Source organism: Eschscholzia californica, unplaced genomic scaffold (assembly GCF_041429995.1).
Source record: "Eschscholzia californica isolate CP2 unplaced genomic scaffold, dmEscCali1.0.p SCAF_2, whole genome shotgun sequence".
Lineage (NCBI taxonomy): Eukaryota > Viridiplantae > Streptophyta > Magnoliopsida > Ranunculales > Papaveraceae > Eschscholzia > Eschscholzia californica.
Window position 1 is genome coordinate 30,360,677 of NW_028238309.1, and position 11,714 is coordinate 30,372,390.

At 34.1% G+C, this 11,714-nt stretch overlaps 5 long non-coding RNA genes across 5 annotated transcripts; 1 reads left to right on the top strand and 4 right to left on the bottom strand.

Moving 5' to 3' along the window:
• Positions 1 to 259: 259 nt before the first annotated feature.
• LOC147557343 (uncharacterized) lies at positions 260 to 1,057 on the bottom strand. The gene is made up of 2 exons (XR_015233983.1): positions 572 to 1,057; positions 260 to 462 (listed from the first exon to the last, which is right to left on the bottom strand). It is a non-coding gene; the product is annotated as an uncharacterized LOC147557343 (long non-coding RNA).
• A 515-nt stretch (positions 1,058 to 1,572) lies between these two features.
• Positions 1,573 to 4,117, bottom strand: LOC147557344 (uncharacterized). Its single transcript, XR_015233985.1, has 3 exons — positions 4,065 to 4,117; positions 3,858 to 3,965; positions 1,573 to 1,674 (listed from the first exon to the last, which is right to left on the bottom strand). It is a non-coding gene; the product is annotated as an uncharacterized LOC147557344 (long non-coding RNA).
• A 13-nt stretch (positions 4,118 to 4,130) lies between these two features.
• On the bottom strand, positions 4,131 to 6,833 carry LOC147557345 (uncharacterized). Its single transcript, XR_015233984.1, has 3 exons — positions 6,388 to 6,833; positions 5,982 to 6,025; positions 4,131 to 4,233 (listed from the first exon to the last, which is right to left on the bottom strand). It is a non-coding gene; the product is annotated as an uncharacterized LOC147557345 (long non-coding RNA).
• A 650-nt stretch (positions 6,834 to 7,483) lies between these two features.
• LOC147557346 (uncharacterized) lies at positions 7,484 to 9,418 on the top strand. Its single transcript, XR_015235276.1, has 2 exons — positions 7,484 to 7,630; positions 8,632 to 9,418. It is a non-coding gene; the product is annotated as an uncharacterized LOC147557346 (long non-coding RNA).
• A 304-nt stretch (positions 9,419 to 9,722) lies between these two features.
• On the bottom strand, positions 9,723 to 11,463 carry LOC147557347 (uncharacterized). Its single transcript, XR_015235174.1, has 4 exons — positions 11,334 to 11,463; positions 11,210 to 11,249; positions 10,461 to 10,504; positions 9,723 to 10,322 (listed from the first exon to the last, which is right to left on the bottom strand). It is a non-coding gene; the product is annotated as an uncharacterized LOC147557347 (long non-coding RNA).
• Between the last annotated feature and the right edge of the window lie 251 nt (positions 11,464 to 11,714).

An 11,714-nucleotide genomic window follows, 5' to 3' on the forward strand; every position in this document is an offset into this window, starting at 1 on the left:
ACTGAAGGAATAATTGATGGGGCAAATTAGTAGGAATTCACTTCTAGATCGTAACTTAAATTGCTCAACCCGTTGAGTGTTACAGATACACTTTGTTGTTTGATCAAACTGCACTTAGATGAGTTGTTTTTCATTAAGGAGAACACGGCTTTATCCTTGGAGGAACACAAATATGAATCGTAAATGTTTTTAAACAGTGTATATGAATGTATAAATGTTCCTAAACAGTCCATATGGTATCACTGAATATAACTTAAAATTTTAGAAGATAAAGATGAGTTTGTCCATTACCTCCAAGTAATGAGGTTCCAAAAAACACTTAGGCCCCCTTACAGAACCTGCAATGTCTAATCCGAAATACAACTGATCTCATAGTCTGTACAACAAGCAAACTAGTAGAACTGTCTACAATGAAATTCGCTAGAGGTCGTGATCATCTAAGCGGTGCAGGACACACGTGGCCTGTCCATATAAACAGCGAAAAGAAACAACTTATTACTTGAAAAGTTAATTTTTTGATTGTTCCTCATACCTACTAAGAGCATAAAGATAAATGGAGAACGATGTTTACTTGTTCCTCTGAAGTTATACCTCCTTCGCTCTTCAGATCTTCTGTTTTGGGTTTTCTCTATAAAAAAAAATGCTCATAGGCAGCAGGAACCGTGAATTATGGATCAATTATGCTAGACTTTAAATCAAAGTAACCACCATATACCTTTGAATACATTGACTTTTGTAATCCGAGAGAGCATCCTAAGAAAATGACCTTACCCTATTTGTTGCCAACGTCATAGAGTTCTGAGGTATTGCAAGTGCTCGATGCCTCCTCAACTTGCTTCTTTTCGTAATGTCAATTCATCGAGTTCCCACATTGTGTCATTATCTGTAACTACAATGGGAAATTGAAGAAACTAAGATACCAACCCCCATCTAATAACCATCTTGTTCAACCTCAATGTTTCTCATTTCACTTGATTGAGAACAGGTCATCCGTCTTTTCAGTGTTTTCACTTTTCACGAGGTAAAGTTGTAAAGCTTTCGCCGAGTTCCTCCTTCTCTGAAAGCTCATCTTCATTTATTTATAATCTCTGCCTTAGGCTTTGATAAATTCACAAATGTATACCTCACTCCCGTTTACAGATTTCGAGTTGAATACAACTTAGAAATTCGGAAGCCAAATAGGAGTCTGTTTTTTACCTTGCAAAGTAATGAGCTTGCTAAAAGTATCTTGTAGGGCTCATCTGACAAGAACCATCAAATATTATCAGTGGAGAGAAAAAAGCACAGGTGCACATTCGAAATCATAATGAGACCTTCAGCTCCAAAAATAAATAAACACATAAGGATGTTAGTATGGTATAAGGATATAACAATTCATAGAAACTCAGAAAGATCAAAGGAAATTCATGATAATAAGTTACATAAGCAAACCTAAAAATTGTCCACTTCTATCCCCAGCGAGTGAAATTGCGTGTTGGAATATCCTTACAAATATCCACAACCTTCTTTGCTCTACAAGTTATTTCCTTATTACTCATTGCTTCATAGAAAAGGAGAATATTTTTTATGCTCAACAGTTTTGCTTGTAACAGTTTTGCTTGTGACAGTTTTGTATGCGTCTAACAGTATTAAATCCTGAGCAGCTTGGGACCCAAGACTCATAGTAACTTGGGGCTGAAACAATAAGAGAGAAAAAAGAAATTGGGTTAGTGTAAATGTGAGAGCATGTAAACAGAAGCACCGGAGACCACAGTGGCCCAAGAAGACGACAACCTGAGATATATTAACAAATGTACATGTCATAACAAGCCTAGAGAGGCAGATATAGTACAACCATGTTTGCTTGCCAAAAAGAACTAGGGACTTAATCTTTCCACGCATAACAAGTTCCAAAAATTGAACTTCTATTTTCAAGGGAAATAAGCAGTGAAGCTTAAGTAACACAGCTAGAAATACTTCAAAAGATTACTCAAATTTCATTTCTCTTTTTATTAGATAGTACAATAATTCAAATATAAGCTAACTTTCGATATGGAAAAAAGGGCAAATACTTAATCTTTCCACGCATAACAAGTTCCAAAAATTATACTTCTATTTTCAACTGAAATAAGCAGTGAAGCTTAAGTAACACAGCTAGAAATACTTCAAAAGATTACTCAAATTTCATTTCTTTTTTTATTAGATAGTACAATAATTCAAATTGAAGCTAACTTTTGATATGGAAAAAAGGGAAAACAAATACTGCCACATAAGTATATAACCTTATCTTCATGATTCAAAATAAAAGTATAAAACCAGTAAAAGCAGACACTATCACCATCAAAATTGACTGTTGATAACAGGACAAATGCATATTACCTCCTTTCTAATTGCTTACTCTGAGAAGAAAAAGTAAGATCAGAATCCCTAAATTAAAGACAGAATGAGATTTAAATTTTAAGTCAAAGCTAGCCCTTTTAAAACTCTGTTTCAGATTTCACTATTGAAATTTGAATCAAACTATGCAAAACTCTTTGCTTAAATCATCAATAATCTAGTCAAATTCTACAATCACAAACTAAGGAATCAAGTATTTGTGGTTTAGAAGCTAGGCGAGGAAACCTGAATTGAGAACACAAAAATCTGAAAATAGAAGACTTACGATCATATTTTATAGAAAAAAAAGAAGGAAATCCTACACCTAAAAAGGCCTGACTATAGCATTTAACCGAGCATACTAAGGACAAAAGGGTTCAACAATGGGAAATTAAAGAAACTACTATTGAACAAGAATGGAGAACAATAACGAGCAATCATACAAGGAAAAGGTTTGAGAAAAGATATATTTTCCAGTACCAAATTTAGGGTTTTCTAGGATTTATATAAATCACAAATCAAGTACTAGGAAATCTCATCAAACCAAAGTATGTACATCAACTTAAAAGGATTTGCATACCTAGAATAACCTACTTCATCTAAAATATTCAATCCCCCGTTCCTTTTCTGTTATAGCATTTGAAGGCGTGCATCAATAATGGATGGATAGCGGAGAGAAATCCTAAACCTTCAACCTGGTTAAGAACTATGGAAAAGTTGTCAACAACCCTTGGTTGGAGTGGTAAGAGGTATAGTCTTCCATCCTAGATGTCAAGGGTTCGAGACACGCTGAACAATTCAAAAAAAAAAACTATGGAAAAGTTCTGACTTAACAAAAGATTCCAATAGATATCAATTTTGTTCACATAACAGCAACGCCTGGAGAAGTGAATTTGGAACAGTTTCTTTCTGCAAAGGTAGACTTTGATAAAAAAAAAAATTGGTCGAAGATTTAATTCAATTTCAAACAAACACCACATTAATTATATAAGTAAACAAATAAATAAATGAACAGATTTTCTTCAAACTCTCACTATGTAAAAGCCCCACAATGTTTCCCTTTCTTATTCTTCATTGCTGCATATAAAGTGGGAAACTGTTTTGCAAAACCACAAAGATAGTTGTGACCTTGTTCTATGTCGAAACCCTGCTCATAATTTTCAAAATCAGAATATTTGTACAATTACATCATAACAGGGTAAACTAAAGAAATCGTATGTAGTGAAGTGCTTCGTGGAGTTAAATGAGCTGATAGCTAAGCGTAGTTGCCATTGTTGCACAATAAGAAAAAGAGCTAAACACCCTAAAATTAATCAGTAGCCGCAAATCCATGACTAGTTCAGAAAGTTCGATAATCTGTATAAGAAGTATATATAGTTTACTGTTATCTGTTCCAATAATAAGTTCTCACGTAGAAGCTGAGTTTGGAACAATAGGGGTAATATTCAAAGTTCAAAAATGACCAAATATAAGAACAACCACCGCAATAATTACATAATTACCTTCTGTTGACCGTTTTTCCTTTCAAGCAACAACATTAAGAAACACCAGCTTAGAGGCTTACTCCATTTGGCATGTTGTATGACATCTTTAAGAAACACCAGCTTCACCTGCATTTTTCATACGGGGTAAACTAGTTGGAACTACTAGACCGTAACTTAAACTCCTCATTGAGAAAAACGAAATATCTGGAGATTTGGTAGCTAAACCATGTATCCCGTTTCTAAAAGACTCGTCTTTGTTGCCTCATCATTGTTGCCTCATCATCGTTGCCTCATCACCATCAGCCATATTCTACTATATTTCTTGCCTTCACCGTCAGGTTACCTGCAGTTGAAACCCTGCTCCTATAATCCTGTTTGAAGCTGATTTTGGTAGCTAAACCATATACCAGGTATCATGTCACTAAACAGATGATATGGTAACACAAATATGAATTCATAAATGTTCTTAAACAGTTCATACGGTATTACTAAATAAACTTAATATTTTAGAAGCTAAAGATGACTTGTTTATCACCTCAAAGTTATGAACTCCCTACAAACATTACATTCCCTCATCAAACCTGCAACATCTAAGAGTATAAGAATAACTAGGTAACAGAGTTTTCTTGCTCTTCGGAAGCTCAGTGTACTTTCTAACATATATTTTTAGAGCCACGACTTCTTGGGTATGTATACGTCCGTCTTGGATTTTCTCATATGAAAACATGTTAATACGCAACAAAAACCTTGCATTATGAATCAATTATGCTAGATTTCAGATCAAAACTAACCACATACCTTTAAATATACTGATAGTTATAATCCGAGGCAATAAATTCAAAGCAATTGTATCCTGACGTTACCCTATTTCTTCCAGCGTCATAGAATTCTGAGGTATTTGCGAGTGCTTGATATTAATCAATTTCCCACAGTGTCTGTAACTAAATGTCAAACTTCATCACATTAACCATATTTTCATATATAAAAGGGAAAACAATTACTGCCATATTGCCAATTCTACTCGCGCTGAGGGTTCATAAAATGGAAGGCCCGGGAAATGTGCTAACACTGCTTCACATGTCCTTAGCGAATATGCATTACATAGCATACATTAACTGCATAATCTAGAATTATATTTGTTGGCCAAGTTTCTCCATCAAACACAACATACTTCAATGTTCATGGAACTACTTGAAACTAAATAAATCATGTTCTCGCGTTAAGCTTTTAGAAACTCCTAAATACTTATAGCAAAAAAAAACTCCTAAATACACTTCTGACACGATATTCATCTGCTGAATAAAAATGTTATATACGTCAAGGAATGCAAGTAGTTTATGGAATTTTGTCAGGAATAAGATAACAATTAGTTGATCATGATTTAAACATGCATAATTAGGCAATATGCGTGTTAGTTTTATCCTATCCTGTTGTCAAATTTGCCGGTTTTGAGTCCCCAAGATACTTTTAATCTCTCAAAACGAAAAAATGCATGTTTAGGCACAATACATGACTTGGGGTTACATAACCTAAATTGGCATAAACTACACATATAAAATGAACTATCATCTAAAGATGGAATATTATGTTCCTGGAAATCATGTGCAGGATAGACGAAAGTAATGACGTTACTTCCTCAAAATATAATGTTTTGACGTGCTTGAGGAAAATCTTGTGCACCTACACCATCAGGATTATCCGACAGTAACAAATAGACAAAAGTAATTCACAACAACTTTTGAAAAATCAACAAAGTACGCATGTCAATGGATGTCTAGCAAAGCATATTGAACAATGCGTGAATCCATTAAATCTATCAAATATGAACCCTAAAATGCTTCAAAAGGGCATAAAACAAAAAGTACAAAACCAGTAAAAGCAAACACTATCACCAACCAAATTGACTCAAGATAACAGGACAAATGCATATTATCTCCCTTCTACTTGTTTACTCACTGATAAGTTAAAGGAAGGTCAGAATCCCAGAACTAAAGACAGAATTAGATCCAAAATTTAATGCAAAACTAACACTTTCCAAATTTTGTTTCAGATTTCACATTTGAAATTTGACTCAATTATGCAAAACTCTTTGCTTAAATTAACAATAATCTAACCAAAGTTTACAATTAGGAACTTAAATACCTGAAACATATTGTAACAGATGATCAAGATAGGTTCTTCAATACCTGAAATAAGAAGACAAAATCTGAAAATAGAAGACGTTCAATCAAATTTATAGAAAAGAACAAAAGAAATCATGAACCTAAAAAGGTTTGACTAAAGCATTTAATCGACCATAGTAAGGACAAGAGGGTTCATCAATGGGAAATTAAAGAAACTAACAAAAAAGTAGTCTCAATTTATCGATAAAAAATCAAATAGAAGAAGAAAGAAAAGAAAGTCGAACAGTACCTTCAAGTAGTGTTAAAACAGGAAAAGGGGAGCACAAGGGCAATCATACAAGGAAAAGGTTTTCAAAGATTCATATAAATCATAAATCAAAAACCAGATCAAACCGAAGTACATAAACTTGAAAGGATTTAAATACCTAGAATCACCCCTACTTCATCTGAAATATCTAGTACCCCATTCTTTTTCTTTCAAAAAGCATTTGAAGGGCTACATTAATATTGGATGGATAGTGGATAGATATTGCCCTAAACGATCAACCTGGTTTGCTCTCCGATACTAGGGCAAAGATATCCTATTAAAACGAAAGTAAATGAATGAAAAGGATTTGTGTACTTCGTATCTCTCCAATGGATATCGATTTTGTTCACTGAAGAAGTGGATATCGAACAGTTCCTTTCTCAGATCAGAATTGATCAAGATTTTCTGAACAAATTCCATGTGTTTGATGTGCAAGAAAGAGATTTTTGAAATGGATAAAGAGGCTCTTTCTCTCTCTAAACCTTAGATTGTTCTGCCCAACGGCTAGTAGGCGAAGACGTCTGATTCAATGGTTTTCTCTCTCTAACTAGACTAGCTAATTGTAATATTTAACCTTGTTTTAATAAATCTATATAATAAAACAGAAGGGAAAACGATGACTGGGATAAACATCCTTTTGTAATAAAGGATATTGTCTAGAAGCCCCTCTCAAAATTTAAAATATAGTCCTTCGTAGAAATAAAATTACCTATTTAAAAAACAATAATCCTTTCCTTCTTAGAAATAAAATAACTAATTTAAGAAATAAAAATAAATTTTAAGGGTTAAAAAAAAGAAATTGAAATCTCTCTCTCAATAGAATAATAACTAATTTAAGAGAAAAGAAACAAAAAAGTAATACAAAGAATAATAACTAATAAAATCTCTCTCTCTCTCTCAATAAAATATAACAATAAATTTTGTAACATTTGATTGATACAAGTGTCCGTGCCCTAGGGCACGGGATATACCCTAGTATAATCTTAAAAGGGGTTTGATTTTTTAACACTCACAAGTGCTAAAAAAATATCAACAATGATACACCTCCCGGCTCATTTCCCGGCCGGGTGAGTCAGCTTGCCAACCGGGTGGTGTATCATGACGTGGATGTTGCTTGAGTTGGATTTTATATGGATTTATTTATGTTTAGTCCCTCGTATTCTGCTTAATTATAGTTGAGGACCCCCTAAAAGTCACCAAAAGTCGTATTTTCTAACCAAGAAGGTTGTTCACCTATTTTTCTCTCTCTCTGTTAGAAACCGCCACCACCACCACCACCACCACCACCACCGAGCTCCGACGTCTTCTCGCCCGTTTCCAACCCTAAATTTTCTCTTTCATTTTCCGCAAGCCCTACTCAGGTATTTCTCCCTCCTCCCCCACTCTCTCTTTCTATCTTATTTACTTTCTCTCTCTAACTTTGTGATTATCATACTTTCTAGGTCATCCAAAACACCCAATGATTTTTACAGTTTTTAGGAACTCAAACTGAAAGCAAAAGGACTCAACTAGTTTTCTCCAAAATCAAAGATCCATTCTTAAAGAAAAACAACTTTTCCTTCCCACATATTTCCCATTGTCTCTTTTCCTTCTGGAAAGGAGTGGAAGTTAGGGTTAGGATTAAAATAGGTACCCAACCAGTGAGTGGTGTCTTATAAGTGAGACTATAATGTTGGTTTGAGGGAAAATGAAGTTCATATTTTAGTCTAGTTTAATTTATGGACATTTCTCAATAGAATTCTTGGGCTGCATGTCATTGCATGTTTTAGGTGATGAAATTGATCCTTATGTTCTTTATTCCTATATATTGTTGTTGTTTTTTGAATTCACTGCAAATTGTTCTTTCATTATTGAAGAAATACAAGCTTCATTCCTTAAATTACCGTTCAAGTGGGCTTTTCACATTCAAGTAGTTATGGTTAAGGAAATCCGTCTCTAGTATAATTTGGTCCAATTTTAGTATAATTGGGATATGTTTGAATCTTGATTTTGACACTTAACTTAGAGAGAGTTATCCATTTAGCTGTTGCTTCTAGAAGCATCGAGTTATTCGGTGTCTTATAAGGAACCCAATCAAATCAGTGCACCTGGATAACGCACCATACATTTCCAACATTTCACTTTTTAACGTACTTGTTAGCACTGCATATCATTTCTTCTGTCCACTTTTAGAACTTAAGAGTAATGAACTGACCGATCGTAATACCTTGGATATTTACTGATCAAAGATCATATAAAGTAGGAAAGATCTTAGAGGTATAGTCCTTTACTAAGACTCTTATGCATGTTATAACAGATACAAATATAAACTGGTCAGTTTTATTCTATGTATATATATGTATGTACTTTTTTTTTTCTCGAGAACTTCTCAGACTTCTATGGAGAAGAAGGAAAAGGCAGAACAAGAATTGCTTATGAAAGGGCCTGGAAGTTTTCCACTAGAGAGATTGTTAGCTGTATTCCAGTGTATAGCATCAGTTGCAGAATTTTCACTTGAGGAAGAGCAGCAACAACTAGACGATAATATGTTTTTGGGGACTGAAGGTGGTGGGGAGAGTGGGCTTATGTCTGATGTTTTGTTGCAGTTATCCACTCTCTGCAATGCTAATTTCATAACTAAAGGTTCAACTTGTCCATTGGAAGGCTCAACTAGGTATAGATGCGCAGTTAGTGAAGAAATGATTTTAACGGTATGCGATTCTCCTTCCATTTAGAGGCAAATTTCATATTTAATGAAGTTAAGTTGACAACATTTCTAACCTTGTCTGATCAAAGATATTGAAATCTCTTGCTTGTCAATTGAACTAATAATGATTACTTTGGTATCGGGTAGGTTGCAAGAAGTGTAAAATTCCCTTCATCGAAGTACTTGTATAGAAGATGGTGAAGCGACAGCCTGGCTGGTACTGTTGGGCGGCATGACAGCGGGAGGAAAGGGTATGGCTTACCCTTTCGTTGTTGCGTTTTCGATGGAAGGACTAAGAAGAATGCGTTTAATTTTGTGATTGTTGTGGTGGCAAACTTAATTTAGTAACGGTTGGAACGTAGACTTAGTTTTGTGATGGTTGTAACAAATATTTAATTGTTGTGATGACACACCGACTATCAAACTGTTTAACCGAGAATATTTGAAAACTTAATTTAGTAACGGTTGGAACGCTACCAGGTTCTACAAAGTAAACTTCCACATTTTGCATACATGGGAGGCATAAGCACTGATCATAGTGTTCAATGTGATCAAACCTATTTCATTTTCTCTTATTCTATCAAAACAAAGTTGTGCATCAACAAGACTTCCACATTTTGCATACATGGCAATAAGTGTTGTCTGTACACTACTATTTGAACCCAAACCAATCAAAAGTCACAAAGATGAAAATTAAACACAGTAAGTAATTTAGGGCAATCAATAGAATCAAACAGTAAAAAAAGAACAAGACATTTAAACAGTACTAAAACAAAACATAAGCCCTGAAATTCATTTTGACAACACAAAAGTTCATATCAAGATCTTGAGTTCCTGTTTAACTGCAAGCACAAATACAACTGGACTACTTCAACTATCTCGATTGTTCAGCGAAAAAACACAATATTACTACATGACATTACATGAAAATAAACCATACAACATAAATAACCCAAAATAAACTACATAGATAGTACGTGGCATTACAGATGACTACATCTTTTCGATGTCTTTCAACTTCAACTCTGCGCTTTTTATAAGTTGTTTCTTCAATTCTTCACATTGTTGGTAGTGCTCCATGGTTTTACGAGATTCCACTCTAACGACAATAACTTTTCAGCAATGCGGCTTATTTCATCGTCTTCTCTGGTAGACGCCTCTGTTATGTCATCACAATCATAGATGTCTTCTTCAAAAATGTGAAACCCACATCCACGCTTTCCATTATAAGACGACTTTGGGCAACAATAGAACCTTTGACCTTCCGATTTTGATGTAATGAGCTTGGCAGGACCATCCCCACATGGACATAAGCGAAGTTCATTCAACCAACACCAAAATCCACATCCCTTGTCATGAAATCCTCTCTACACATATAAAAAGAGGATAACACACATATAATGAGTTATCGTAAATATATACTTCAAAGATTCAACATATAAAATATAGTAAAAAAAAAAAACTCAAAATAGTATTTAAATAAACACACACGACCACACCATTACCTTTCACTTTCGGTTAGTCGAGCCATCGCCTGCAAAACAGTAACCTAAGCAAACAAAATATAGCATCACAATTTCGACACAGTATCAAAAAATATCTACATATGCTAATAACCTTCATATCAATCTCGTTAACTAGCTAACAATTTCAAAGTTTGAATTCAACAAATGATGGGAAAGTTTGGATTTGGTTGGAAACAACATGCTGCTCAATTCATTTGAAATAATGAAAACTTTGAACTCTGTAGATTAAAAAGTCTAAGGAAATAAAGTAAAAGTCACAAATTTAGGCAACTATGGTTCAATTTTGTAAGTTCAATTCAATTTGAGAAACAAAAAGCAACTCAATCAGATTATGGGACTTGTTTGTTCATATACCAGTAAATAGATTCCAATAGCATCAGTTAACTAATTCAATTTTCAACAGAAACTTATAAGTTACAAAAAACAATATCAGAACTAAGATTACAGAGATGATGATTCTATAGATAAGATACTATTAACAAACCCTAGATCTAATAGTTCAGAGCTGGAATCAATTTTTCAACCCAAGACTGAAATGAATCATTAATTGAAATACAAAAAAGAGAAAATAAAAAAAAAGAGCAGCAGATTAAAAGAAGAACATATTGTAGCTTACTGATCAAGCTATGTGAAAAGAAGGATCTAATTATCACATATATATGTAAGAGTAAAGAAGAATCAAGATGATAAACCCAAATATATACTTATTGTATTAGAAAGAAACTCACCTTGGTTTGTACAGAGATGAAGAAAATCGACTTCTTCAAACTTGTAGAAAGAGAGAGGGAGAGAGTTAGACAGAGAGAGAAGGTAGAGTAGAGATAAAAAAAATAAAAAATCAACCTAACTTACCTATTAAGTGATTTTCGGTTGATGTTAAGTGATTTAGGTTGATCCTTGTCAAGCTTGAGCTTGAGATGATTTGTTTTGGATAGAAAGAAAAAACCGTAGCTCGGTTTGGTAGAACTCGTGAAAGGGAAACTTGGGAGTAAGGAAATCTGACTTTTCTCAAGACTTTTATGAAAGTCCTCAACTGTAATTACATTAGATACGAGGGACCACTTTTAAATTTCTCAAAAAACCAAGTTAAATTAAGTGACAACTCATGATACAACTCCCGGTTGGCAAGCCAACTCACCCGGCCGGGTTTCGACCGGGAAAATGAGCCGGGAGGTGTATCATTGTTGAAAAAAATATATCACTTAATAAGTGCAATGCCGTTTGTTTTCTTAT